Here is a 27839-nt window from a genome sequence, read left to right as displayed (position 1 = left end):
TTGTGAAACTCTAATAATAAGATTGTTATCAAAATTAAGAGCTTACCCAGTACTCTATCCTACCCAGTAGGAAGCATTCCAATTCTTTCGAGACTTTCCCTTCCAAAGTTCATAAAGTAGGCCAGGCTCGGTGGCTCATGCCTGTAATCCTAGCACTCTGGGAGGCCAAGGTGGGCGGATTGCCTGAGCAAGAGCAGGACCCCTGTATCTGAAAAAAAAATAGCCAGGAGTTGTGGTGGGCACCTGTAGTCCCAGCTACTCAGGAGGCTGAGGCAAGAGGATCCTTTAAACCCAGGAGTTTGAGGTTGCTGTGAGCTATGATGCCCAGGCAACAAAGTGAGACTGTCTCAGAAAAACAAACAAACCCAGGGCAGGAAAGTGAGACTCTGTTTCAGAAAAACAAACAAACAAACAAACAAACCCCCCCCCCCAAAAAAACAAAGTTCATAAACTAACCTGTGCTTACACTTTCCATAGCCTTTTCTCTACCGGCTGTGTAAGTAAAGTGCTCCATCTTTGGTTTCCATTGATGTCTCAGGAAAAGGAGGCAAGATGGCCAGATGAAGCTCCTTTAAAGGCAAGAAATTAAAGAGCTCAAAATCTACAAATAATCTTGCAGAGGTCACATCTTCTAAGCTTGACCAGGTAATGTTGAAAGGCTACTAAAGAACCAGTTGGTCCTGACATATCACAAGGAATGTTTTCATTCATTCTTTCATTCCACATTTACTCCAGTCTGTTGTGTAACAGACATGGGGAATACAAATGGCAGGAAACAGATTAGGTAATCAGGCAATTGCAGTCTAGTTGGATAAGTGATATAAAAATACCATAGAAGGGCTCGGCGCCTGTGGCTCAACCGGCTAAGGCGCCAGCCACGTACACCTGGGATGGCGGGTTCGAATCCCCAGCCCGGACCCGCCAAACAACAATGACGGCTGCAACCAAAAGATAGCCGGGTGTTGTGGCGGGCGCCTGTGGTCCCAGCTACTTGGGAGGCGGAGGCGGGAGACTCGCTTGAGCCCAGGAGTTGGAGGTTGCTGTGAGCTGTGATGCCACGGCACTCTGCCCAGGGGGACAGCTTGAGGCTCTGTCTCAAAAAGAAAAAAAAAAAAAAATACCATAGAAGGACAAGAAACAGTAGTGGGTGGGGGAAGGAAGGGACAGAGACGTGTCAGAGAAGGATCCTAGGACCAGGAGAATATATGAGAGCCCAGTGGTGCAAGTTAAGTAGGGTTAAGGATAAAGGAAATTTGGAAAATGCTACATGGACAAAAATGAAGGGCAAGGGCAAAGAGAGCACACTGAGCTACTGTGCTGGAGAAAGGCAAGGCCCACCTTGTGGGAGGCTTTATATACCACGTAAAGCAGCCTTGGGTTTTGTTTTCAACTAAGGAGCCAGGGAAGGGTTTTGAAGCAGGATAGTGGGTTCCAGCAAGGGAAATTGAATTGTAGGTAAGAAGACCAATCAAGAGGTTGTCGAGAGAATATGAAGATGAAGAGAAATGGAAGGGTTCTAGAAATAATGAGGTGGAATGAAAGCTTTTAATTGTGATTATGGATGGAGGGTGGAGGGAAGAAGGAATTCCTATTTGTCAGGCTTAGGAAACTTCGGTAGAAAGGGGTGGTAAGATAAACAAGTTTGGAGGGCAAGATAGGTTCATTTTGGGCTATGCTTTATTACAGGGTCCTGTGGAGGGGATGAATAAGCAATTTTAGAAATGGGTCTTGCACATAATAGATAGCTATATTTTTGTGAAAACTGAGGAATGGGAGACTGAGAGAAACTGCACATGAAAATTACCTGGCCAATTAAAAAATATGTGATACAAAAAAGAACAAAAAATATATAATACATAGATCCCATCTGCAGAGATTCTGATTCAGTGAAGGCTAGGGCAAGTGCAATTATCTACACATGTATACATACACACACATACATATATATGTATACATATATATATACACACACATAAAAAAAATATAGTAAGAAGGGACTAACTTGCCCCAACTCATAGGCAAGTTATATGTATAATATATAATTATATATAATATACATATATAAATCTATATTATATGGATATGTGTAAAGAGGGTGCCAACAAATGTATATGCATTTTAAGAAAAGAAATGTATTAAAATTGTAATACTCCAGTCATGTTTGACTTCTGCATTTACAAGAGCTACAAGATGCAGTATACAGGATAACCAATGTTATTAGTATATACTGAGTATTACAAAATCCGGATGTCAACCAGGTTGTTCTCTTCTGGAAGCACTGGGAGAAAATCTGCTTCCAAGCTCATTCTTCTTGTTGGCCAACATCAGCTTCTTGCAGTTGTAGAGCTGAGGACCAATTTCCTTGCTGGCTGTCAGCTGGGAGCACTCTTACCTCTAGAGGCTGCTCACATTTTGTGCCACGTGGTGTCCTTTGTCTTCCAGCCAGCAAGGGAGCATTGCATCTTTTTTGTGTTTTGAATCTCTGACTCCCTTCTGCAACCAGCTGGAGAAAATTTCTGTTTTTAAAGGGTTCATGGGATGAGGTCAAGTCCACCCAGATAATCACATATTTTAGAGTCAGCTGTGCTATATAATATATAGGTTGTTCCTGGCATCCTCAAACTACAGCCCGCAGGCCACAGGAGGCCCACGGAGGACATTTATCTGGCCCACCAGGTGTTTTTGCCACCGCTGCCTGTCCTGCTTAGCACCTGACTCGTCCCAGGGTCCGCAGTCTGGCCCTCCAACGGTCTGAGGGACAGTGAACTGGCCCCCTGTTTAAAAAGTTTGAGGACCCCTGTTTAGTCCATTTTGCGTTGCTATGATGGACCTTCTGAGCCTGGATAATTTATAAAGAGGTTTATTTGGTTCACAGTTCTGCAAGCAGTACAAGAAGCATGGCACCAGCAACTACTTCTGGTGAGGGCCTCAGGAAGCTTTTTCTTGTGGGGGAAGGAAAAGAGGCAGCAGACATGTCCCACGGCCAGAGTAGGAGCCAGGGAGAGAAGAGGAGATGCCAGGTGCTTTTAAAGAACCAGTGTTCATGTGAACTAATGGAGAACTCACTCCACACTACGGGAGCATCCAACGCCTTTCATTAGGGTTTTGCCCCCAGAACACAAACACCTCACACTAAGCCCCACCTCCAACATTGGGGATGAAATTTCAAGAGGAGATTTGGAGGGGACAAACATCCAAACCTTATCTCAGGTTACAGGTCAAGATGATAGATTTATGCATGACATTTGGGGGCTGGGATATCTTGGGGGCTGTTTTAGAATTTTCCCTACTATAATTACCTAGGGAAAACAAAAGGGTGAACTTTAAGCAAAACAAATAATAGGCTTTTGAGTCTAAAAAAGACTTTGAAGCCACTTGGTTGTGTTCTGCCAGCCCCAAACTTCTTACCTCAGAAGCACCTTTTCCTTAATCTCTCTTGAGAAGGGCAATCTAGAATCATCCTTTGTCTATACATTTTAAACAAAGGTCACTGTTTTTCTTTCAAATTATAAGAAGCCTATGTTATCTTTTTTTTATTTTTAATTTTTGAGACGGAGCCTCACTTGTCACCTTCGGTAGAGTCCCTTTGCATCATAGCTCACAGCAACCTCAAACTCTTGGGCTCAAGTGATTCTCTTGCCTCAGCCTCCCAAGTAGCTGAGACCACAGGTGAGTGCCACAGTGCCTGGCTATTTTTAGAGACATGGGTCTCATTCTTGCTCAGGTTGATCTTGAACCTGTGCCTTGGCCTCCCAAAGTGCTAGGATTATGGGCCACCGCACCTGGCTATCTTTTTATTTATGAGTCAAGTGAATATGAAGCATTGAATTATTTTAACTAACAGCTGTATACAGTTTATTTAAAACATTTTTAAGTGAATAAATGCAAGGGGTACAAGTTAGGAAATGGGAGGTGGAGGTGGAATAAAATCAGTATATCATTAAATCACAGCTTGCTTCTTAGAGTTTGAAAGAAGCCTAAGATAACTCCATTTTTTTTTTTTTTATAGTTTTTGGCCAGGGCCTGGCCGCCTCCAGCATATGGGCCTGGCACCCTACTCCTTGAACCACAGGTACCACCCAGCTAAATCCATTTTTTGACTATGTGTGTGTAAAATGCTAAGATAGTATTACAAAAGTTTTGGTATATTTTAATAGTAGGTTTTGCAAAATGATGCTTTTAACAAATACCACATAATGAAAAAAATACCATATGATGACTCCATGTACACCTGATGTGGAAGTAACATTGAAAGTCTACATCTGAAGCCTTTACAAATGGCCTTCCTGTCTTCTTCTATATATTCTGGAGTCCAATTTGAAGATATTGGTAAAAATCAAAATGTTCATGGCTTTTGACCTTGCAAAATCTTCCCTCTCACAGAACATACAAAAGAACAATTATTGCCACATAGTTTTTAATAATGAAATATAGAAAAAAGTAAAAATGTCCATCATTAGCAGTTTGATTAACAGTTGGTGTTATATCCACACAATTAATCGAGCATGGATTAAAAAGCACGAAGTTGGTCTACATAACTGCCATAAAAAAGTCCATGATTTATTTTTCAATGAGAAAAGCAAACTACAGGGAGTCCCAGGTGGGGTAGATTGCCTGAGCTCACAGGTTCAAGACCAGTATGAACAAGAGTAAGATCCCCCCCCCCCCTATAAACTAGTTGGGTGTTGTGATGGGCGCCTGTAGTCCTAGCTACTTGGGAGGCTGAGACAAGAAGATCATTTGAGTTGAGGGGGCTGTGAGCTGTGACTTCACAGCACTCTACCAGGGGCGACAAAGTGAGACTCTGTGTCCAAAAAAAAAAAAGCAAACTGCAGGGCAGTTGAAACAAACAAAAAAAACTTTGAGAAAACTGAAGTCATCATTTCTAGCTATTAAGCTAAGGCCTTGCCCCATCACCTCTGTGGTATCTGCCAAATACCAAATGCCCGCTGAAGTTGTATGACCTTTGTGAGTGTGGAACAGATATTATTACATTATAAACATGTGGGAGGAAAAAAAAGCCCATAGGAGGAGCCGAAATAGCTCAGTTGGGAGAGCGTTAGACTGAAGATCTAAAGGTCCCTGGTTCGATCCCGGGTTTCGGCAGGGGGTGCTTCCATTTTAGGTGTCATCACCGCGTGTAATTTCTGTGACCCTCAATCACTCTTGGGTAGATACGAGACAAATCATCCGCCTTTATCTGTCACGTCTTCTAAACTGCTCAGTACAAAGTCAGGGCCCCATTCCTTGCGGGGTCTGCGTCGCGAGACCCCGCGCAGTCCCCGCTCTGCGCAGCTCATTTTCTTGAGCGATCCTGCCTGCTCCTTCCTGGTATCCAAGGATGCCCCAGGCAGGTGTAAGGGGTTGAACTTTCCTCTGACGCCCCAAGGGGAGGGCGACTTCCCACTACGCGGACTACGTGGACGGTGCCAGGCTCCACCTCCGCCCCCCTTTTGTCCCGGGGGCAGGAACGCTCGAAATCCAATGATGAATGATAGGAAGAAAACCCAAATGGTGGTCTAATCGCGCCGACTGTTGGACCTTGCGAGGTGCACGTCAGGGTACGTGAGTGTCAACTCACCTAGGCTAAGCTGCCCAGTTGTTTGTTTAAACACCAGTCGCTGTGAAGGTTTTTCTTCTAAATGTGTTTAACATTTAAATCAGTAGACTTTGAGTACAGCAGATTAGCGTCTGTATCGTGGGTGGGCCTCATCCAATCAGTTGAAGCCCTTAAGAGAAAAGATTGGGGTTTCTGAGGAAGAAGGAATTCTCCTTACATCTCTGACTTTAAAAACCTACCCAAGTTTCCAGCTTGCTACCCTGCTGAATTTGGACTCAAGACTGTAACATGAGCTCCCTACTTGAATTTTCAAGCTGTCAGACTGTCCTACAGCTTTTGGACTTGTCAACCCCCACAATTGTGTCAACCAAGTTCTTCACTCTGTCTTTATCTCTGTTTCTATCCCTATCTTGCCGGTTCTGTTTATCTGGCGAGTCCTGACAGCATGCCTCAAGGTGTTGCTTACACACAGGTTGGAAGAGAAAGAAAGAGATCGTTACTATTGCTCCAAGCAAAGGGAAATATTTCCTAGGAAATCCTGGGGGTTTGCCCGGAAAGGACAAATCCTATCCAGTTTTTAACATGAAGCGGAAAGGGGGAATCCCAGTGAGTAGCATTTGGAATTCAAGAAGAAGCTCAGAGAAGAAGACAGAGTGTCTCTAGTTCGTTCATGGCTGCAGATGCCTACTTACCTTTCAAGGCACAATTCTAATGCCATTTTTTCCCTGACAGGTGTTACTGTGCCCACCTGGTTATTCCCCAGTGTTAGCAAAGCACTTGACTTTTTTTTTTTTTTAATTAAAGCATTAATTCAAGGGCTCTCAACTGTTTGCTACCTGTCTGCTTGCCTGACAGAGACACAGGAAATCCACAGTTGGTGTGTGTGGATGGCGGTGCAGGTGGGGGTGGAGGAAGAGGAGGGATTGGGCAGATTACAGGGAGCTTTGCAGAGAGGATGGCGGTTATGCTGCATTCTCAAAGGTGAAGGGTAGCGGAATATGCCGTCTCAAAACATGCCACTTTGGCCTAAGGATCATTTTGAGTTAAAGGCAGTTGAAAAAAAAGCTGATAAAAAGTTATTTATCCTCCATTTGCCTAAAAGTGGGACAAACATTAACAAAAGTGCCTCTCTTCTCTTCTAAAGTTGATCTCTTAGAACAACTTTAGGTCCCAAAGGGCACTAGAGGAAACTGTGTAACAAATTTTACTAACTAGACTTTATCTACCATTGATTTCCCATATATTTGCTTTCCCACAATTTGCTGCCCCTAGAAACTCTAAGGCCTTTTCCTTTATCTTGTCACTTCTCCAAAAATTTATTGTTCTTTGTTAAAAATGCTATATAGAAAAAAAATGCTATATAGATGGTAGACTTAAACCATACATTTGGAATTACTCATTTCCTGGGTAACATATGAAATGCACATTAATACATTTCTGTTTTTCTCCTTTTGCTCTGTCTTTTTTAAATTTCAAAATAGCAAAAGGATACAAATGTACATATTTGTTACATGGAATAATGCTTGAGTCAGGGCTTTTGGAATGTTTGCCACCAAAATAGTGTTCCTTGTACCCAATAAATAAGTTTGGATACAATCCCAACCCTTCCCCCCTTTTGGTTTCTAATGTCCTTTATATCTCTTTGTGCCCAACAGTACCCATTGTTTAGCTTCCACTTATTAGAACATATGGTGTTTGGTGTTCCATTCTTGAGAAACTTCACTTAGGATAATGGTTTCCAGTTCCAACCAGGTTACTGCAAAAGATACGATTTCATTCCTCTTTATGGTTGAGTACTACTCCATGGTGAGTGTGTGTGTGTGTGAGTGTGTGTGTGTATACCATTTTGTGAATCCATTCATGAATTGATGAATACTTGGGTGGATTCCACATCTTCACGACTGTGAATTGTGCTGCAATAAATATTCAAGTACAAGTGTATTTTTTTTATAAAATTATTTCTTTTCTGTCAGGTGTGGTGGCTCATGCCTGTACTCCTAGCACGCTGGGATGCTGAGGCAGGTGGATTGCTTAAGCTGATGAGTTGGAGACCAGCCTGAAGAGTGAAACCCCCTCACTAAAAATAGCCAGGTGTTGTGGTGAGCCCTGTAGTCCTAACTACTTGGAGGCTCAGGCAAGAGGATCCCTTGAGCCCAAGAGTTTGAAGTTGTTGTGAGCTATGACATCACAGCCCTCTATGGAGGGCAGCAAAGTGTGACTCTGTCTCACAATAAATAAATAAATGAATAAAAGTATTTATTTTCCCTTCGGGTAGGTACCCAGCAATAGGATTGCTGGATCGAATGGCAGGTCTCCATTTATTTCTGAGATAAATCGCCGTACTGTTTTCTATAGAGTTTATGCTAATTTGTAATCCTGCCAACAGTGTGTAAAAGTATTCCTTTCTCTCTGAATCCAAGCTGCCTCTGTTTTTTTTTTTTTTACTTTTTAATAATGGCCATCTCGACAGGGGTAAGGTTTTAATGTGACTGTGGTTTTAATTTGCATTGCTCTGATGATTAGTGATGTTGAGCATTTTTTTCATATGTTTGTTGGCTATCTCCCTTTGAACTTCTGTTCATGTCTTCTACCTACTTTTTCATATATTTTATTCTTGCTGATTTGTTTGAGTTCTTTGTAGATTCTGGATATTAGTTCTTTGTCGAATGTGTAGTTTGTGCGTATTTTTCTTCCATCTGTCGGTTCTCCATTCATTCTGTTAATTATTTCCTTTGCTGTGCAGAAGCGTTTGCATTTGATTAAATGTCGTGTATTTATTTTTGTAGTTGGTAAATTGGCCTTTGGGGTCTTATTATAATTTTTTTGCCGAGGCTGATGTCTAGAAGAGTTTTTCCTACGTTCTCGTCTAGAATTTTTACCGTTTCATGACTTACATTTAAGTTTTTTTTTTTTTTTTCTGTACAGGAATCCTACCTGCCAACTCAGAAGGGTAAGAAAAAAATTATTTTTCCTTCTCTACGGTTGCTTGGGGAGAACCAAGGGGAAGGAGATAAAAGGGACGGAGATATTTCAATTACCGATGGAACAGCACGTGCAAAGGCCCAGAGGCCTAAAAGTACCGCAGGACCTGAGATAGTGCTGGACCGAGGTGAGAAGCGGAAAGCGAAAGGGTTCAGCCTGCGAATGGCTGCGTGAGCTGCGCGTGCGCAGAGGCCTGCCCAGCGGGGGCAGGGCGGGGCGGGGCGCAGTCCTAGATTGGGGGAGCAGTGACTTGGATCTTTCCATTTTGCAGCTAGTGGGCTTCGCTCTTCTTTCTGAGGTGGGCACCTGGGATGGAGACAAGGAATTGCGAAGTGATGCCTTCTCAGAAGGGGCAAGACCATAGTTACCACTGAACTATGGTCTTTTACACTGTGTGCTTCGGGTTTAGAGGGCAAAGAAACGCGTAGAAGCGGAGACAGTGGGCGGCTGCTTCTCCCTCTGGGCAGTTTTGCAGAACTCTAGATTCAGGTTTACCAAGGAGGTCTCTAAATTAGCGGAGCGTGCTTTATTTAACAACTCTGTTTTCAGCTGCCAAAGACAATGTAATCACTCTCCGGATATACTCCCTACTTCGCCTCCTCCCCGCCCCCGCCGGCTTTGTGCTTTAAAGTCCTGTCGAATCACCCGCGCAAAGGAGGCAACCAGGAACTCACCCAGCGACGCTGTCATTAGTGCTCAGCGCCAGCTACGACACAGTCTTCATTAATCGAAGGGACTATGTTACTGCGAGCCCGGATAGCTCAGTCGGTAGAGCATCAGACTTTTAATCTGAGGGTCCAGGGTTCAAGTCCCTGTTCGGGCGGAAGTATTTTTTCCGTAGTAAAGATAATATGAACAAATTTCGGGGAGTAAAGGGCCCGAAATAGGCAAATTTATTCTGTAGCCACCATCGAGTTGCTAGGGCTCAAATACTGATATATTGAAGGACGGGAAACTGAGATCCTTCAGGGAGTTACTCCGTCCCCCTCCCCCCAGGAGTCTCCAGTAGCTGCGTGCCTTCGCTACCCTGTGAGCTGCCCCTGCTGACCCTCTCTTCTGGGTTCCCTCCTGCTTCATACCTGATGAATGTCGGCAGGGTCCTGCACCTTCCCAGACCTCCGTACTACCAGTTGAAGGAGTTTTTCTTAACTCTAAAAAGGAGATTAGTGTCTACAAGCTGAAATCCCAAACAGAGCAGCTCTTTCTCTCAATGAGGTTAAATCCTCCCATTCACCCACCCCACCTCCCCCGCTTTTTACAAAGTGTGACCCTGAACACTGGAAGACGTTGAGGTTGAGATAGCAGCTTCTGCTGGTGGGAGGGAGAGGGTCAGTATTAGGAAAAAAAATAATGCATTTAAGAGAATGGGATAAAAACGGAGAAGTTAGCATCCACACACTACGAATTAAAAAGGGAAACATTGCATCTTAGCGGTGCTTTTTAGGAAGTTGACTTGTAAACACAAAAAGCTCAAGTGTAAGGTCACCAAGGTGAATTAATTTTCCGTGTGCAGTGATGGGACCAGGCACATCCCTTGCCTAGCTAATAACGGAACCTTCCTTGCGTCAGCCAGCCAGGCAACGGAAGAAAGTCGGTCTTCATCTCCTCATCCACAAGATGGGGATGTGGGCTGAAAGTGTCAGGCGCCTTCTTAGCGGATGGACTGTGGTACTCAGGGAGTCCTGACCACTGGAGAAGGGCCAAGGTGGAAGTAGCGCTCAAGGATGAGCGGGGTCTTCGCCTTCTCCACGGGAATGTGTTATCCACGGTCTGCACAAATCCCACAGTTACCTTCTCTCTCTAAGTCTCAGCTTCCTCAGGAGAAAGGGAATAAATAATAATAACTTCCATCTCGTAAATTGGTGATGATTAAATGAGATAGGAATGCATGCACACTGCTTAGAAGTGTCAGCCGAAAAGCAAGCATTCAATACACAGTAACTATTATAATTATTAAAGAGCTTTCAATCTAGCTACGAAACAAAAGATACACACTGCAGCAGGTAAGGAGTTCTTTAAAACAAATATATGTGCCCAGCATGCCTAAGAGCATAAGCTGTTATTTATGTGACTTGGGTTGGTTGGTGGTAAGTGCTGAAGAAACAGCAATTGTTACTGATGCAAGGAAGAGTAGGCAAGTTGGGCAAGGCAGCTGCTTTCTTGAGGACCATGAATGGGGAGGTTCAGAAGGCATTCCAGGGACAGAAAAAGGTAAGGAGCTGTGGCAAGTGCTCCATTTTTTCTTTCTTCTTGAGGGAGTCCCTTGGAAGCTGATCAGATCCACGCTGGGGAACCCCGAAAAGTGGAATGTCTTTTGTCTTTACTCCAACCATTTTCTGACTGTACAAGAAGAGAACAGGAGTGGAGAACACCTAACCCTTCGTCTCCCCTCCTCCTGTCCATTCCCTCTCCAACCTTGGTTTTCTGCCTTTGCTGAAAGGTGACAGACAAAAAACAAACAAAAAAATCAAAGTTTGAAAAAAATAAAAATTAAATTAAAAAGAGGGCGGCTCCTGTGGCTGAAGGGAGTAGGGCGCCATCCCCGTATACGGAGGTAGTGGGTTCAAACCCACCCCTGGCCCAAAACAAACAAACAAACAACAACAAAAAACAACAAAGTTTGTCTCAACCACGACCTTTTGTATTTTGGAGCCACCAGATAGCTCTGGTTTAGTTCTAGTTTATTTCTGGATGATTGGGAGCAAATTAGCTATTTCATTTAAATATTATTATAATGAATGTCATATCAACACAAAGAAGGCCTTGGGGGTGGGGATAGAAAGCAACCCTGGATTTCTTTCTCTGATAGAAAGCAATCTGTGCTGGACACAACGGTAGGTTCTCAGTAAGTGGCTGTTTTTATTCTTATTAGGACCTTGGGGAGAGGCAGAAAAAGCTTTAGGAAGACATAAAGGCAGAACATGAGTTTCTGAGTTTCCTCACGTGACAAGAAATAGTTTTTTCATGCGCTGTACTAAAAACGTCAGAATTCAAAAATAATACAGTTTGGAAAGTTGAAATGAAGAATTAAAAGATTGGAAATGAGGGGAAACGGGATTAAAAAAAAAATTTCCTTTAATAGGGCGGCTCAGGCCAGTGTCCTAGCCGAAATAGCTCAGTTGGGAGAGCGTTAGACTGAAGATCTAAAGGTCCCTGGTTCGATCCCGGGTTTCGGCAAGGGTTTTGTTGGTGCATCCGCTTTGAACAGGTGGGACAGGAGTCCACTTCTTCCAATCCCTACGTGGGCTAGTCTCCCTCCCCCCTGCATATTTGTACTTACACCCTACACAGACTTAGACTGCTGTTCTCCATGTCTCTTAAACCCGCACGTGCCAATGAGACTATATTACAGGTCTTTAGTAAAGCATTATCAGGATGCAAAGTCTTTAAGCCTCCTAAGGATGTCAGAAATCACAGAACGATCTGTTCCCAGTTCCATAATCACCGTTCATACTATTGGATGTTTGGTAGCACAAGGTTTCCTCCTGTGGCAGCTAACACGTCTGTTCCACTGGGGGCAGGCCAGTCCTGAGTTTCATCCTCGGTATATGCACCTCTCTGAGAGCATTTGCATTTATAGCAAGACTCACGCGTCCGGGTCCCACCTGGCCTTTAGGAATCTGGTGGAGGAACGTGCCTAGTTGGAGACATATGGATTATGCGTCTTCACGTGTCTTTGTCTAAAATGATTCTTGGGATTTCAGTTTCCACACCGAGCTTTTAATAAAAGTGTCCGAATACATTCCTCAATGCCAAAATGTGCACAATTCCTGCCAAAGAATGTAACTATTAAGAGACTCTGACGACCGATGCGCAATTTTGTCGGTTATGTGCTTACTGATATTTTGAACAGGAAAGTAATACGATAGTTTTATGGGAAAAATATCCGAAGAGGAAGCAACCTACATGGGTTGAAAGAGTAAGACCATTCGTTTTTATTCGGCCCAACACCTTAGAATGTCTTTTCTTTTTTGACTTTTGAGTTAACTCTCGTAATAGAGCGCTGGGAGGGTGTGTTCGAGTGGGTTTTCCCTAAGGTTTCATTTGGTCAACTTTGCCCGGATGCGCGGTACACCTAAATTTGTTTTGAAGTTTAAAACAACCTCGCCCGAACAGGGACTTGAACCCTGGACCCTCAGATTAAAAGTCTGATGCTCTACCGACTGAGCTATCCGGGCTCCTAAAGGTACAACTTCCCCCAGCCTATCCGCAGTTAAATGGGACAAGTGGCCACATTCTTTCTCTAGATCGAGCAGGAGCTCAGTGAAATAAAGTCGTTATTTCTCCCATCACAGACTACAAAGCAAAAAATAACCGCCTGCTTGACCTGCTCAGCGCCCTAAAGGGAACCTCCCATGAGTAATTCCCTAGATTTAGAGTGGGGGCTCTGAGTGAGGTGCGGGATTTCTAATTCCAGTCTTGGTGTTTGGGGGAAATCTGGTGTGTCTTGTGAGTGGATCACTGATGAATAATTGGGTTTTCAATAATCGATTCGACAGACCTTGAGCACAAACCGCACTTTAGGAACTAAGCGAGCTCGTGGGGGCTGCAGACCTAGTCTCAGCCCTCCGTGGGGCCGGAAGACACGCAAAGCAGAACCCCCCATTCAAGGGCTTTGATGGTGGCAAGCCACGCCTAGCAGATGCAGAGGACGTGGGCAGCACCTGAAGTCGATCAGCCAAGGTTTCCAGAGCTGTGATGTCTGAACCGAGCTATGCATGGGCCCTTGAGCTCTTGAAAAGAGGATTCTGAGAAGAGGAAATAGCAAATGGAAATGACGTTATTTACTTGGACTGGGAATCTGATTGTTTCCCGGAAGCTTCCGTTAAAAATTTTGATCAGGCAAGCTGCAGGCTGGATTTGATCTTTTTTGGGAGTTCTGTTACCTGGACAGCTGTGTCCCGGATGTACCTAATTAGGTAATTCTCTAATTCGTCCTGTTTCTTTCTAACTTCTTTGCCATGTCATTCCTTAAAGCATTGGATAAATTCCCTTAAAAGGATTTAGAGCCCTAAGGTGAAGCCTAACGCACACTTGAGCTCTCTTTGGCGTTCAAAGACACTCCACGGGGGGGAGGAGATGATTTACATTCCTTTATGGAGAAACATCAGGACAGTAAAAGGCAAAGATTAAAAAATAACCACATGGCAAGATATCCACGTTATGTTAAGCAAAAAGAACACAATGTGCCAAACAATATGTATAGTATAATACTTTTTAACGAAAAAGCTAAAGAATTTATTTATGTGAACACATACACATATATCCTTTAATTATATGTTGTTTGAATATACATAGTAGATCTATAAGGATAGAAGACAATCTCGTTGGGGACTGGCAATAAAGCGTGTGAAAGGAAGCTGTTTATTTTCTTTACGCTTGTCTGCGTTATTTGATTAAAAAAACACAGGTATTACTTTTGTGATGAAGTAAATGAAAAAAAAAGTGATCTGTGAAATTGTTTCATGCTTCTAGGAACACATAGGTAGGTCTTCAGGTCAAAGCTTCCTTGATAACGTGTTTTCTAAGGATCCAGCGGAGAAAGGTTAATACGCAAACTTTTTGTTAGCCAGAAGGTAATCGAAAGAAAAAAAAAACCCTACCACCTTTTCAGTGGGCATCCCTCCATTCCTGGAGAAGAGTTGTTTGAATTGAAAAATCACAAACATATTAGGTACAGTTTCCACAAATGAAGCTGTGAATCCCTAAGCAGCCGATGGCAAGTCTCTGTTCAACCAAGGAAACTAAAACCAGACTCCCTGGAAAGGAGTTTCCTGTGCCATGAGGTCAGTCCTCAGGGAAGTTATGAGCCTTTGGCCTATTCCTATCCAAACCTTTCAACCTCCCTCCACTCCTTACAACAGTGTCAGGTACACAATGGCCACTGAGGTAAGCTTTGAATGACAGAGAGCATGAAGATCTGCTTCCTGTTCTCCTAAGATAGACCAGACTGACTGATAGTACCAAACTCTGAGACCAATAGTCTCACACTGTGTAACTATATCAAGTGTTCATGGCGTGGAACAGGTCTGCTTAACACAGAGAAGTAGCTGGAGCTGTTTGTAATTCATTGACTACTCCACAGTGCCTTTTTCCCTGCTCCTAGCCCTCATCTTGAAATGCCACCCTCTTCCCCTTTCACACCTTCTTTGGTTTGGGAAATGCTATCTGATCCTTATGGACAGGGCTCAGTAATGGCCCCAGTGTTCCCTGCTTGGTCCTCTCAGATGGAGTTAGGGACTGGGGGCCCTGAGCATGTCCCTATTGCTTCACTCATCTCAACCTACCTTAAGCACCTGTATAATGGGTCTGGTTTTCCTCCTAGAGTGTTTCTGTTTTGTGGATGGGAACTCTCTATATATCCCCAAAGCCTGAGTCAGTGCCTAACTGCAAAGCTCTCAAAAACTGTCCTTGAATGAATGAATGAATGAATGTGTAGTTGGATGAAAGTCATTGGTCAGAGGTTTTCAGTGGAAGAGATGGAAGGGCAGAGTTGGTCTTTGGAAGTTTGGTAGAGAGAGAACAGTTCTGTCAAGATGTATGATTTTAATAATCAAATGGGATAAGTTTGTACTGACAAATTTCCCAGTCAGTCTATTGTGCCGCCTTGTTTTTTTCTCTCCAGCGCTTACCATCATTTGAAATTCTATTTGTCAGCTTATTTATAAACCATCTCTTCCTTCTGTCACTCTCCAATGATAGTGCCACTGGTCAGTAATCTTACTTTTAAGATTTTACCTTTTTGCTGTTGTTGTTTTATATTTGAATATGTTCAAATATATATCAATATATCTTATATTTGAAGAAACTCCCCAAACTCTGCATCCCTGCAGCTGCGGTGTTTAGAACAGTACTTGGCATATAGATTCTCAGAAAATAACCGTTGACCGAGAGGGGACATTTCACAGCACAATGTGTCTCTCACTTTCTGATCTCCCCCTCCCTCAGGGGCAGTTTCACACAGAGGTTTTCTTTCTACTTTACAAACCATCAGTTCTGAAGATTTTACTATAGTTTGTGTCTGGCAAAAAGACGTAGGTTGAAATGTTACTGTCACTTAATGACTCAGCCTGTGTTGGATACCGTCTTTTGGACTCCTCTAATTGCAAAATTGATAACTAGGAATTTGGATACCTCAACTTACAAAATTGAGAACCATGAATTTGGAAGGGAAAACTTGGCTTTGGAAAAACCACCAGTCTTTACCAGAAGTGGGGTTCGAACCCACGCGGATATGAATCCATTGGATCTTAAGTCCAACGCCTTAACCACTCGGCCATTCTGGTACTTCCCTGATTATTCTTTTATTTTAGGACGATTCAGACAATACTGAGCAACTAAAAAGTTCACAATTTAACATTGTTTTTATCCCTGATGTAAAAGAGTAATAAAGAAAAGACTTGGTAACTTTTATAATTTCTCTCTAATGTCTTCATCACATCATCAGAAATTGGAGCCACTTGAAAATGATTGACACAAGGCTGAAGGAGCAAGATTCCTGACGCTTCAAGTAATGGGACGAAACAAGGAACTGCAGTTAGTTTCCTTTCTTTTCAAGATAGGCGAGTCAGACCGGACATTTTAAAAGGCAATGTGTCTTGTTTTTTATTTTTCATCTCCCCAACTTTTTGTTCCTCCTTGTCATCAAAAGACGAACGACTCTGGTGGGACTCGAACCCACAACCTTTGAATGCCTCCATCATGTCTAGAAGTCCAATGCGCTATCCATTGCGCCACAGAGCCTGGCACGTGCGAGCTCTCCGCACTCTACACATCAGGGAAGGAGCGGTGTGCATCTGGAAGCGGGACGCTTTTCATCTTTGAGTAGCCGTGGAGTTTGTGGCCGAGGAAACCTGCGGATGAGAATCACATTGGAGAGTGATTCTTTTCAGAATTTCTCTTTCTGTGAGCAAATGTCTGTCATGTGCCAGCGTTAAAATTCATTGTGTACAATTACTGAATTTTGGTTGTCAGAGCCACAAGGGGTTCCATAGTGTAGCGGTTATCACGTCTGCTTTACACGCAGAAGGTCCTGGGTTCGAGCCCCAGTGGAACCATGAGCCTCATTGCTTGCGTTTTAGGATCAAGTGTTAATATTTTGCGAATTTTGGGTTTTGCTTCGGGAGGCTGTAGACAACGGTGTCTCTGCCATCCGTTCCTCATAGCACTAGGGAATCTGAACCTCTTTGAAAGTTTTTCCTTCGGAAGCGATCGCTGAATACCAGATCTCAATCACATTTCCCAGAGTTAAAGTTTTTGTATCTGTAATTACCTATTTCTAGAGAACATTCGTCACATGTGGTTCCATAGTGTAGCGGTTATCACGTCTGCTTTACACGCAGAAGGTCCTGGGTTCGAGCCCCAGTGGAACCATGGGATAATTGCTTTTGTTTCATGGTTTCCTTTATCCAAGCCAGATTTGGGGGTTTGGCTCTTTGAAGCTGGAGGCGCAGGCTTTTCGCGGGGGTAGCGCAGCCTTTCCGCCGGGGTTTCAGCCGTGTCCCGCCCCGCCCTGCCCGGCCGCATCAATCTAGTTTTGTTTAGCGATCGGCGGGGACTCGGTCTCCGGGCTGCCCCCGTGTGGCACCTCCTGAGAGGTGCAGGCGGCTCCGCTCAGCTCGAGGTGTCGCGCTCCACTGCGCCTGCGCCCTCCCGCGTGCTCTGCTCTCTTGTTTCTGGGATCCTGTACGCTGCCCTTTCGCGCACCTCCTGCCTGGTGCTGCTGTGCTTGGGCCACGTTTATGAAAGTTGCCGCCTCTAAATTGAAGGACTTTCCGAAGGCTACCTCTGCTTAAGGGATTAACTCCAAGTCCACTGGCCTCTTTTATTCAAATTAAAAATACTTAAAAAAATTATTAACAATTTCATAGGAAGACAAATAATTCACAGTCCTTCAGGTTTACAGAGATGTGTGCCTTCCATCTTTCAGACTGTTAGACATTTCTTATGTGACCTTCCAGGAATATTCCACGCATTTCGCCAGTACAAATGTGCATTTATTTTACAAGCCACCTCAATGCTTTTTGTACAAGAGAGGGCAAATCACAGCACTTCACTGCTCGCATTTATTTCCCCAACAATATTCTGAGCATCGTTCTATTTCATTCACGGGTTTTCCCTCATCCTTTCACTTTCTGTGTTTCCATAGATCACAATTATTCTGTGCCTCTTGATGAACAATTAAATTGTACCTAGTCTTAGGAACAGTGCTGTAGTGGATTTCCTTGTTGGTTTGTTTTAGATAGAGGAAAATGTAGAATAGTAATAGCAAAATCTTGAGTAGGCAAGATGTCGCTAGTACAAGTCTCACAAAGTTCCCTCATACCACTTTGGAGTAAATACCTTCTTCTCACAATACCTTCTTCACCTGCAGGCAAAACACCCTCAGCTGTGTGGGATCTTGGGGCACTGTGATGGTTCACTTTATGCTGTCAGCTTCACTGCCAAATATTTGTAATACAATATTTCTGGATTGTCTGTGACATTGTTTCTGGAAGAGGTTAGTATTTGAATTAGTGGATTCAGTAAAGCCAATCACCTTCACCAGTGTGAGTAAAGATCATCCCAATTCATTGAGGGTTGCATAGGAAAAAGGTAGAGAAAAGGTGAATGTACTGCTTGATCTGGGCCTTCCCTCTTCTCTTGACTTGGGACATTGGCCCCCCTCCCCTTCCTTTCTCTCCCCATCCCCCACTTGAATTTAATTGTAGTTTTTTTCTCACATGGGTGTGTAGTTTTTTATCTACCAGTCTCATATTAGTATTAACTACATTGGATCCTTGTTTTTCCATTTTTGTGATACTTTACTAAGAGCAATGTTCTTCAACTCCATCTGGGTAAATACAAAGTCTCCCTCTTTTTTATGACTGAATAGTATTCCATGGTATATGTGTACCAGATTTTGTTAATCCATTCATGGGTTGATGAGTGCTTGGATTGATTCCAGGACTTGGTGATTGTGAATTGTGTGTGTGTTAAATCCTTTTATGGTAAAATAATTTTTTTTTCTTTTTTTTGGTCTCCTGGGTAGATCCTGGAATGTGGACATGTTTGGGGCCTTCCACTCTTGCCCGGGAGTATTGGCTTAGAGGGAACCTTGTTTATGAGCCTGCTTAGGCCCAGAATATGGAGTCTGCATCCAGCCTTGGGTGGAGGGAACCTGCATCACTGTCTTTACTGGCACCAAATAGAAACTCACAAGAATAGCTCTAGTTGCCTCATTGCTCTCCTCCTCCACCCCTCCCTTTTTCCTTTAAATCCTCAACCTCTTCTGCAGAGAGCCCAGTCCACAACAGATACTACGTGGTCATGCTTTCCCTGGGTGCAACCTTAAAGTCTTGGCTTCATAAGCTTCACTTGTGTGTGACTCATTTTCAGTCACTTGTTATTTGAGTTTTAACAGGAGAAAAAGCAGATAGTGATACAACTGACGGGGACAGGCTCTGTTTTAAAGTGGGTCTCCCTTGCCTGTTTCCTCCTAAGCCACAATATGCAAATGGTTCTTTACTTCCCTTATTTACTTCCAGCTTCATGTTCATCAGAGATCGCCTGGGAGACAAGCCTGGAGTGTTACAGGTCAATCCAGATCAAATTTTAGTTGCCTGACAAATAAATAGTTTGCCGGGAAACCAACTAGAATTTAATCTTGTTTTCTATTCCCTTCGATTAAAGAAGAGGTGCTAAAGAGCAAGATAGAAAGAAGGGGGAGGACTTTGGAATGGGCTGACTTGTGATTTTCTGTCTAGCCAGTAAGTCACTGAATGCTGGAAAGTAAGTGCTTTCTTAAGTCTTTGCTTTTTGTGAACATGTGAGTCAGGCATATTCTAGAAATGCAGGCTGGGTAGGATTCCTTTCTCTCTGGTGGGCTGGCCAGGGATGAATGGCTATAAAATGATGTTGAAATTGTTAGAAAGACTAAAGCCTTGCAGTACGCAGCGAGAAAGGTAACCATGTGTCTTTCATGACACTCCAATGGAGGAGAAATTTTTACAAATGAGCTTGTTTCAGACTTCACCAAATCATGTAAGAAATAGCAGGACTAGGCATCCACTGAGCTGACCTAGACCACTGTCTCAGACCTAGTCTGGCCTCTGCCATTAATTAGCCAGGAAAAATGTGAGACAGCATGAAACTTCTCAGCTTCTACAAGGGGAGTCCAGAAGTCTTCTTTAAAAATGGAACCTGAGTCCTCCAAGGTTCAAAATAGAGAACCAATTTCTACATAGGCAGAGGCGGCTCCACTTCATAGCCTGGACTCCTGATCCCTGGGGGTCATTTTACTAATTATTGCTTGGGTTTAGCCAAGATTTAAAGATCAAGAGATAATTTCCTCTCAGACTCTATTTCCTCACTTGCAGAAAGAGATGTTTGGTGATATAAACATTGGAGTTCCTTTAAAAGCCGAATGTCTGTAGATCTGAGGCTCTAAGTTGCCAATAACTTTCTCATGAGAAACTTCTGAGACGATTGTCTCAGGACCTTTTTAGAAGATTCTGCTGCAGGATAAAAGTAAAACTTTGATGGTTTATTGATTGGGGACTTCTGTTGTGTTATGAGGAAATAGTTCTTAGTTCTGAATTTCTGTTCTGTACTTCATATCATTTCTTCTTTTTCAGAAGGTCTAAGTCTTTTCTCCAGTCTCCTCATGGCTGACTTTATTTCATGGTTTCTCAGGGTGTAGATCATGGGGTTCAGGACAGGGATGATGATGGTGAAGGTGACAGAGACAGTTCTGTCCATGGGGAGGGCAGTGAAGGGCTGGGCATAGACATAGATTCAGGGCAGAAGATTTAGGGTCACCCCTGTGGTGTGGGAGATGCAGGTAGAGGGGGCTTTCCTCCTGCCCTCCTCGGTGGGAGACCTCAGCATTACTGAGATGACTGTGTAGGACACAAGGAGGAAGGCAAACCACAGTGTAGAGATGAAACCATAACTGGAAATAATTAAGACCTCAAGAGCAAAGGTGTTGGTGCAGGTGAGTTTGAGGACCTGAAGGATACCACAGTAGAAGCCATCAATGACATTGGGTCCACAGAAGGGGAGTGGGAGCAATCTGCATGATGGAGTGGAGGAAGCCCCCTCCCAGGAGGCGTGTATCATCTCCCTACTCATGATGGTCATGTAGTTTAGGGGCTGGGGAGGGAGAAAAAAAAATGTCTGCTCTACTGAGGAGGTGGAAAAAGGACCTCTGAGTGACACAGCCATTGGAGGAGATGGTCTCTCCTGGAGAGAAGGTCAGCTAGACCTCTGGGGTAGTGATGGAGAAGCAGATACGGAGAGCCGGCAGGGCAGGAAGGAAGCACATGGGGGTGTGAAGATGGGATCATAGGTCGCGGTAACCACGATGAGGAGGTTTCCCAACACAGTTGCTATGTACATGAAAAGAAAGGAAAGAAATAAGACCAAGCTCGGCTCTTAGACTGTGTGAGTCCTTGAAAAACAAATTCTTTCACCCTGGTGTAATTTTTTCACTCCATTGGGTCATGTTTCTTCATGTTCTTCAACCACCTGGGGAGAAAATACTTTTGTAGCATTAAAAACAAAAGGCATGTGAGTTATTTTGGGGGGTTATTTCTCTTTTAGGCCAGGATTTCTACACTTCGGTGATCTCTCACCAGTGGATGGTGTTTCTTGAGTTCTTTCAAAGCACACCAAAGAGTGGGCTCCCCGGGGTGTCATTAATTGAAGCACATATGTCAATATGTTCACAAATTTTTATTAAAAATTTTGTAGTCACAGAGTTTTATGTATTTTTTATGCCTCTTGAAAATTTACCAAATTCTCTGAGATGTGAAAGATTCGTTTGATTTATCTAATCTGATATTGCCACAGACCACTTAGCGTTACCAGGTCACAGACCTGGTCTTCCATACAACATTATTTGCGAAATGTTGACAAAAATTGACTTTTTCTATAAAATATAATTCTTTGAAATAATTGTAACTGTTATCAAATTCAGCACTGAAAAAGCAGACCCATTCTACCCCATGGGGTGTCATCCAGCAATAAAAAGAAATCAGTAATTAAAGCCATGAAAGGACTCAGGTGAACCTTAAATGCATGTTACTAGAGGTACGTACCACACAATTGCAGCTAAAGGCCAAACCCTGGGGACAGTCAAAAGGGGCTGGGCTGGAAGGTGGATAGAAACGAAAAGGGGAGCACATGGATACATGTTACATATTTGTCAAAATCTGTAGAAGTTTACAACACAAAGAGGGAACCTTCCTGTGAACTCTGAGCTGTAGTTAATAATAATGTATCAGTATTGGTCCATTAATTATTAACTAATGGAAGACATCAATAGCAGGGGAAACTGGCGCTGGTAGGGAGATGGAATATATGAGACCTCTCTGTACTTTCTGTGAACCTAAAAGTTCTTTAAGAAATAAAATCTATTTTTTTTAAAGCAGATATGCCTAAGGATACAATTAATTTTCAGGGGTCCTCAAACTATAGCCTGCGGGCCATATGTGGCCTGCCCAGGACATTTATCTGGCCTGCGGGGTGTTTTTGCTGCCACTGCTTGTCCTGCTTAGCAGCTGACTCGTCATTCTGCATGATGGAGTCCACAGTCCGGCCCTCCAATGGTCTGAGGGACAGTGAACTGGCCCCCTGTTTAAAAAGTTTGAGGCCCCCTGAAGAGGGTAATGTAAAGAAAAATATTTTTATTTTTGTTATCAAACTTTACTTCTTATAAATCTTGCTTGTCCTCTTTCCCCCATTCTTCCCACTCTGTTTTAAAGAGGACATTTAAAATAAAGACCATTTTGAGTGTTGATAGGCACCTAAATTTTGTCAGTTGCTTAAAATGAAATTCCCCTTTGCAATATTTTAAAAAATTAGATTTTTAAAAATCAACTTTGTTGAGGTGTAACTCATATGCAGTAAACTGTACATATTTAAAGGGTATAATTGATGAGTTCTCTCTCTCTCTCTCACACACCCCCTTATGAAACTGTACCATCATTAGGATAATAAACAGCTCCATGACCCCCCTCCTTCTAAATCGCCTCATGCTTTTGAAAACTGCAGAACCCTCAGCACACAACATCTCCATCCAAATTCTGCACTAGATCAAACCCCAGCTTCTCCTGGCATAATCAGGCAGCGTCCCCAGGATGAACCCAGGCGATGCCCTTGAGATGCCCATTAAGATGCCCCCTGTTGAGAAAGCTCAACTCTGCACTGAGAATTTATGACTTGTTTGACCCAAACCCTGATAATAGGCCCCTGATCTCTCTATCTTAGAGCATTTACAGAAAAAGCATTTATGGTTGTGAATATGTATCTCTTGGAACGCAGAAGCTTCTTTCTCAAGGACCTGAAGGCCATCTCTTCAAATTGTAATCCTCACAAAGGACAGGGCCTCTGGCTCCCAATCTCTGTGGGCTGCTCAGCAGAAACAACTGGCTTCATCGCCTTTCTGCTGGCCAACTCTCTGCAAATTTTCACTTCTCTGACTACTGAGCTCCCCCATCCCCACCCCACACTCCTGTTCTTCATTCATTCTGCTTTTAGAATCACCTGTGGACAAATTGCCTTTGAGCTCACCTCTAACTTCCTACTGAAGAAAATTTGCTTCAGCATTTCAACTAATGTCCTGCTGTGTGTGTCCTTGACAGACCTTTGTACTCCTTCCCTCCATATTCTGTCCTTGCCCAGGCCACCCTCTTGTCCTGCTGCTAACCCCAGCGCTCCCTGGATTTCACTGGACTCTACCTGTCACTTTCTCCTCAGTTTCTACTTAGCTCCTTCTCCTCCTGTGCTCTTTCTTTGGAAGCCTAAGCAACACAAAGCAATTTTCTAGGCTTACTCCCCATTACCTATGAGTTAACCAGTAACTCAGAGGATTTCATCACTTTAATATGATTTCAGTTTTTAAAAGGGCAAAATATTTCCTTCAAAATGAATTTCAAAATCTTTTAAAGATTTTTTTAAAACTCAGGACACATGAAGTTTTTAATATAATGTATAGAGGACTTTTTTTTTTTTTTTGGTTTATCATTATTATTATTTTGAGACAGAGTTTTACTCTGTTGCCCAGGCTACAGTGCTATGGCTTACCAAAGCTCCTCAAACTGCTAGGTTCAAGTGATTCTCTTGCCTCAGCCTTCAGAATAGTTGGGACTACAGGTACCCACCACAATGCCTGATCAGTTTTTCTATTTTTGGTAGAGATGAGGTCTTGCTCTTGCTCAGGCTGGTCTCGAACTCCTGAGCTCAAAAATCCACCTGCCTTGGCCTCCCAGAGTGCTAGGATTACAGGGGTGAATCACGGCATCTGGCTAGGACTTTCTTCTTTTGTTAGGCTGCATGATATTCCATTGCATGCAGATATCCCATTTTCTCTAACTCCACATCTGTTGATGGATATTTGGGTTGTTTCCATATGTTGGCTATTGTGAATAGTGCTGCAGGGCCCTCTGGGAGGCCAAGGCAGGAGAGTCCCTGAATGCAAGTTTATCTCCTGCCTTGGCATCCCAGAGGGCCCAGCCTTTTTCTGCTTTTATTAATGTTTTGAACCACCATAGGAAGAAACATCGTATTGAGAAAAGATACCAGCCTGGAGGACATAGCATTGATGCTAACCTTGCTGCCTTTGTAGAGTGATGGTAGAATCTTTAAGCCACCTAAACTCTAGGAGGTGCAGCTTTTCATCAGTGAAATGGGAGCATTTACAACCTCAAGTCCTTCTGCAAGTAGGCAAGGCCTGCAGAACACGTGAACTGTATTAAAGGGACTCGTGGAGCTGGGGGATTTCTAGGCCTTGGGAGCCCTAATACTCATTTGTTTTCCACAATGCTGCCCTCAGCTACCTGCTATGCTACAATTGTGTGCTGCTCATTGCCTACCAGCAGTTAAACCCCCATTATCCAGGCTTTGTTGTTGACATTTAACTTTAGATTGATTGGTAGTGGCAGGAAAAATTGCTGAGATTAAACATTTTCAGGAGTAGCTTAGGGTTGTGGTTATGACAATGGGCTCTGCCAGCCACAGTGGTCACTGTTAGGCCTTGTTCCTGCAACTTTCCACTTGTTTAATCTTTAGTCAGGTATTCAGTGTTTCCATGTTTACTCATATGAAAAATGAAGCTAACGATGTGAGGATTAAATGAGATAATCCTTATAGCGAGTCTAGAAGTATATGGAATGTTTTTAAATCAATGGTAGCTATTTTTACTGAGTGGTGCCCGTGGTGATCTCATATGTTTTGAGTCTGTCTCTTCAGTGTTATGTAGTAAGTTTATATTTAGAACAATTATCTTGAGGCAGGAATCTTGTATAAGTTATCTACTGCTATGTAACAAATTACCCCAAACTTAGGGGCTTAATGCAACAAAAATTCATTTTCTCACATAGTTTCTGAAGACCAGGGAGGTAGAAGCACCTTAGTTGGTTGGTTCTTGCTCAGGAGCTCTCAAGAGGTTGCAGTCGAGTCATCATCCAGGTCTATAAGCATCTTGAGGCTTGATCAGCAGCAAAGGGTTTACTCCCAAGCCCAGTGATGTGGATTTTGATATTAGGTACCACGTGAGACTCTTCATAGGACTTTTTGCAGATAGTGTCCCATACAATACAAAATCTGTAGAGAGAGAACACACCCAAGATAGACGCCTCATTGTCTTTTATAATCTAATCTAGGGAGCGATGCACCATCACTTGCGAGGTATTCCATAGGTCACCCAGCGTAACCCTGGTTCACTGTGGGCAGAGCTACATAATGGTGTGACAAGGAAGAAACAGGGATCGCTGGGGGCTGGCTGCCAAAAATACCCCAAAGACTTACAAACCTACCTAAAATAAGCTTCTGAAGCACATGATCTGGAATCCGACCTCATATTCAAATCCTGGTCTCACTAAGTATCATTTGTGTGACCTTGAGTAGGACATCTGGAAGCAGATGTCCAGGACGGAGAGATTGCGGAGCAGGAAGTACATGGGGGGTCTGGAGGTGGGAGTCACAGGTGACCGTGATCATGAGAAGCAGGTTTCCCGTCAGAGTCGTAATGTACACCTGAAGTAGGAAGATAAACAAGATCCAGATCAGCTCTCGGGACTGAGTGATTCCCAGAAAGATTAAATTCTTTCGCTCTGGCAGAATTTCCCTGATCCATTGAATCACAGATCCACCGAATCACAGATTCACAGACCCTTTATCCAAGCACATCACAGGAAGAAGCAACCATGGAGTGGCCAAGTGTGTTCTGGAATCTGTGCTGTCTTTACAGTTGAATTTGCTTTTAGTCTTCGGAGGAAGTTCTTTCTCTGCGCACGCGCTGTGCCTGCTGCTCAGTGTGCGGCTGGCAGGTGACACATTACCCAGGTTTTGGGCCCCGGCATCTGAGCAGACAGGCTGAAATAGAGGGTACAGGTCTGTGAAACTAATGCAATTGTATTTTTACTATAAAATCTGATACCTAAAATAATAAGTATAAATTATATCTGAAGAATCATATAAAGGCTTCATTACAAGAATTCCAAGGTGACTTAAACAAATGGAGGAAGATAACACATTTGTCCGAGAAGACGCTTTTCTAGAATGCATGTACATAAAAACTTCTACAAAGTGGCAAAAATACCTAGATGACCCAGACAAAAAAATGGCAACAGATAGGAACTGGTCTTTCACAGAAGAAATATTCAACTTCATTCGTTATCAGGGAAATGCAAATTAAAATTACAGCAATAATTACAGCACTCTATGGGATCTCAACTAATGTGCACAATGAAAGGGTCTATTTCTAAATAACTAAGAGTAAACTGTAGATGTCTTACCGCAAAAAGTAAGTGAGGTGATGGTTATACGAATCAGTTTGATTTAAGCATTCCATATTGTATATCAAATCATCACACTGTACCCCATAAATGTATACAGTTATGATTTAACACAAAATTTAATAAAATTTACAGTAATAAAATGTGAGATACAGGTCTATACCAGAATGGCTAAATTGAAAAAGATGAAGAATACCAAGTGGTGGTGAATATGTGGAATGGTCGCAACTCTCACAGCTATGGGTATGGCGTGTAAAACTGGTGGTCCCACTTTGTTGTTTATTTCTGCCAAAGCTATATATAAGACACAGATGTATCTGTATATGACAAAGGATCTCTATATATCTCCCAAGGATATCCATTTCTACTCCTAGGAGGTATGTACATATATGCACTAAAAGACATGTCCCTGGAATATTCACAGCAACACTATGTCATTTTTTCAAACTGGAAATGACATAGAAATTTATCAGCAGTAGAAAAGACAAATAAATCGCACTGAACTCACACCAATACTATACAGCAATGAGAAGGATTTACACTTTATGTAACAATATAAGTGAATCTCATGAACATAATATTGTGGTAAATAATTCAGGTGCCACAGAGTACACACTCTCTTATTTTTTAACTCATGCTTGTGTGGACAAAACTGAATGGAGCCTGAGGACTCTGGTGCTGATAATGTTCTGTTTCTTACTCTTGGTGCTTATTAGAAAGGTATATCTGGCTCATGTAAGAAATCATTGAGCTGTGCATTTTTCTGTGTGCCACAAATACTTTGCTAAAAAGTTATAAATAATAAACGTATAGTAGTTCCTTTTTTTAACATTTTAACCTAGTGTCTAATTTCATTGAAAGCAAAACTTAATGAATAACATTAAATTACTTTTAACCAGATTACTTTCATAACAGTTACTTTTATAGTTATGTAGTTATAGTCTTCACCAGGTTCAATCTGAGTGTGACTTTTTTCTTTTCCAGCTCCTTAAGGAAAATTAGGTCTTCCCAAACTCATGTGTTAGAGGTGGCCCCACTGCCCACATGTACTTCTTTCTCTGATTCTGGTTTAATTTCTCCATCCTCCCATTTTGCTCTTCTAATCTTGAGGGGGAGGAAATCCTTAAAAGGTCACACCTTCTTTTCACTTACACAGAAAAATAAGATTAAGAGCCCTTGCCCCATTTCACTGGCATTAGTTTAGTTTCATTTCAATCTCCCCCTTTTGGTGCCTATGTCAGCAGCCTCAGGTGGTAAGAGTAAATGTTCAGGATAATGATCACAGATGTCAGGCCTCCAGAATCCCTGAAGTAAGAACTCCCCACACTGTACTTACATGGCTGGAAAGTAGAGGAACCATCAAAAAAGGAACCTTCAATTAACCTGTAACAGAGACTTTCTTTCTTTCTTTCTTTCTTTCTTTTCTTTTCTTTCTTTCTCTCTCTCTCTCTCTCTCTCTCTCTCTCTCTCTTTCTTTCTTTCTTTCTTTCTTTCTTTCTTTCTTTCTTTCTTTCTTTCTT

At 42.8% G+C, this 27839-nt stretch overlaps 8 non-coding genes across 8 annotated transcripts; 5 read left to right on the top strand and 3 right to left on the bottom strand.

The window, feature by feature from the left end:
* The first annotated feature begins 5033 nt into the window (after positions 1–5033).
* TRNAF-GAA lies at positions 5034–5106 on the top strand. Its single transcript has one exon. It is a non-coding gene; the product is annotated as a tRNA-Phe (tRNA).
* A 4186-nt stretch (positions 5107–9292) lies between these two features.
* On the top strand, positions 9293–9365 carry TRNAK-UUU. Its single transcript has one exon. It is a non-coding gene; the product is annotated as a tRNA-Lys (tRNA).
* Positions 9366–11646: 2281 nt separating this feature from the next.
* Positions 11647–11719, top strand: TRNAF-GAA. Its single transcript has one exon. It is a non-coding gene; the product is annotated as a tRNA-Phe (tRNA).
* A 928-nt stretch (positions 11720–12647) lies between these two features.
* Positions 12648–12720, bottom strand: TRNAK-UUU. The gene has a single exon. It is a non-coding gene; the product is annotated as a tRNA-Lys (tRNA).
* Positions 12721–15745: 3025 nt separating this feature from the next.
* Positions 15746–15828, bottom strand: TRNAL-UAA. Its single transcript has one exon. It is a non-coding gene; the product is annotated as a tRNA-Leu (tRNA).
* Positions 15829–16198: 370 nt separating this feature from the next.
* Positions 16199–16285, bottom strand: TRNAR-UCU. The gene is given in 2 exon segments: positions 16199–16234; positions 16249–16285. It is a non-coding gene; the product is annotated as a tRNA-Arg (tRNA).
* Positions 16286–16526: 241 nt separating this feature from the next.
* TRNAV-UAC lies at positions 16527–16599 on the top strand. The gene has a single exon. It is a non-coding gene; the product is annotated as a tRNA-Val (tRNA).
* A 243-nt stretch (positions 16600–16842) lies between these two features.
* TRNAV-UAC lies at positions 16843–16915 on the top strand. Its single transcript has one exon. It is a non-coding gene; the product is annotated as a tRNA-Val (tRNA).
* The last annotated feature ends 10924 nt before the right edge of the window (positions 16916–27839 follow it).

The sequence above is a fragment of the Otolemur garnettii genome, unplaced genomic scaffold (genome assembly GCF_000181295.1).
Source record: "Otolemur garnettii isolate 467f Iridium unplaced genomic scaffold, OtoGar3 scaffold00209, whole genome shotgun sequence".
Classification (NCBI taxonomy): domain Eukaryota; kingdom Metazoa; phylum Chordata; class Mammalia; order Primates; family Galagidae; genus Otolemur; species Otolemur garnettii.
This window is presented reverse-complemented; position numbering and strand designations above follow the sequence as displayed.